At 25.4% G+C, this 2,500-nt stretch overlaps 1 protein-coding gene across 1 annotated transcript in view; it reads left to right on the forward strand.

Annotated features, from left to right (window-relative positions):
- LOC136834561 (uncharacterized) overlaps positions 1 to 2,500 on the forward strand; it is a 24,712-nt gene that overhangs the window by 2,590 nt on the left and 19,622 nt on the right. The window lies entirely within an intron of this gene.

The raw sequence follows: 2,500 nt of genomic DNA on the forward strand, positions 1-2,500 counted from the left end.
CGGTGTTATTCAGTGTCGTATTTATAACTTTCTGAGGATTCAAATAAAGGATGCATTGACTTGGCGCGAAACATACTCATTATATATACAGTATATATATATATATATATATATATATATATATATATATATATATATATATATATATATATATATATATATATATATATATATATGTGTATATATATATATATATATATATATATATATATATATATATATATATATATATATATATATATATATACATATTTCAAGAACAGGTCTCCTGAACCGTAATAGCTATCCGTAATAAAAAAAGAATGTTTAATTGCTTTGAAATTATTTAAGTTTTCGTTATTCTTTTCCAAAAAAGTCCTAGTGTCAAAAGTGACAACTTATTCATTATGTGTACACAGGAAATGTACTCCAAATGTTGTCTGACTTATTACTTTCATATATATACTTTCTCACCTAATGTGTCATTGAATAATCTGGGAATCACAGAGGAAAATCAGAAATAATAATAATAATAATAATAATAATAATAATAATAATAATAATAATAATAATAATAATAATAATAATAATAATAATAATTTATTTTTTAGCACGAGGCCATATACATGTAACATACAAAGTAGAGGCATTGCAATTAATACACACGAGTTATAGTGACAAAATTATAATTGGCAATATCCATACATTTGCTAAGGCAGTAATAAAAAAATAGTAACTATATTAGTGGTAGTGACAGTATTATTACTGAAAATTAACGGCAAGAAAACCAAAGTCGATCTTATGCTTGGAAGAACAGGTTGATTATGGCCTCCCCCCCGGAGGCTGAAAAATAAGTCATGTCGCTGGATGATTTATTATCCTGGTTTTATTCATGGAGCGGCGTCACAGCGAAAAAGGGTCACCGACGAAGAAATATTAATTTCCAAGCGGGCATGACGTTTTAATAAATTGCGAGTGTTAGTGATAAGAAACGGCCGTTTGGAGAGATTTATTTCTTTTCATGCACGAGGCAGAGGAAGGAAGGAAAAGCTTGTTATTATTATTATTATTATTGGTGTTGCTGTTGTTGCTTCATTAGTATTAACATATACATGCAAAAATATAATGGTTGTTGTTGTTTTTATTATAATGTTTTATATATATTGACATGAACATTCTATGATACAATTTTTCTGTCATTGCAGCAATTATTATTATTATTATTATTATTATTATTATTATTATTATTATTATTATTATTATTATTATTATTATTATTATTATTATTAATTTCAAAATATTATTATTATTTTGATCACGATTACTATTAAAAAATGTTGCGACATGTAGATATAACTAGCCGGAATAGTTATTGCAATTGTGAATATTAAGTTTTATAACGGAATACAAAAGCCAATAGTTATACAAAAAGCCAGTAACTATAAACATAAAAACCTCGGATTAGAATACAAATTACTATCTAGGTGGCTTTAAATGAATATGAAATTTCATTCCGTATTTTCCTTCTTCTTTGGAAAGCACAATAAAAAATTATGATTAAAAATAATTTGTTGCTGATTTTATCAGAGAGAAAAAATTTCTGTATGTGTATATATCAAAAGATATTCCATTTAAATTTTTCATGCAGATATATATATATATATATATATATATATATATATATATATATATATATATATATATATATATATATATATAATAAAGCATCTGAATATGTTTACTGATAGAAGACATTGTTATAGTAATTTTGAGAGTGTGTACAACGATCCGGTACAAATAGTTAAATACTAGAGGTAATTCAAGCCTATTTTCTAATTGCACTATTTTCTAGGAGTAAACATAACATTTCAATAGTTACCTGAGATTAGCTCGGTATATTGAAGATGAAAATTAATAATTTTTAAACCATTAACGGATATTTATAAGTGTCAATAACATATCAATTGTTTCAAAAAATAGCTTAGAGAACAGGAGTTGAAACTTGTAAATTTTAAAAGAATTTATAATAGTAAATAACTCATTAATAGTAATGTAATAATGTGAATAAGTATATATGAAAAATGACGATGGTATTTCACAGCTGTTGAATATCTTTTTCGGTGTTTGTTACATAGGAACTGTAATTGGGTAGGTAAAACGTTTATACCATAAAAAATTTCAAGAAAATATAATTTAATTTAAATATCTAAAAAAATTGAAGAAATGATGAATGAATCATATTTATTTAATGTAAAATGAAAATGAACTGCCATCAAAAATTCTAAGCTCTTCTCCACATCTAGATGTTCCCAGTATTTTAAAATCATCTCTATATATGGTCACGTTACCAGAATTTCCACACACTAGCAATAAGAGACACCATTGGTAAAGATTGTGTATTGTGTACAGCTGGTAAGGGTTTTAGAAAATACGTAACATGTAGAATGAACAAGAAGAAAAGTTGGGTAACGTGACGATGAATAGAGCGGATTTTAAAGTGCAGCCTAAAAATGCCTTAGAG

This window comes from Macrobrachium rosenbergii, chromosome 54 (assembly GCF_040412425.1).
Source record: "Macrobrachium rosenbergii isolate ZJJX-2024 chromosome 54, ASM4041242v1, whole genome shotgun sequence".
Taxonomy (NCBI): Eukaryota; Metazoa; Arthropoda; class Malacostraca; order Decapoda; family Palaemonidae; genus Macrobrachium; species Macrobrachium rosenbergii.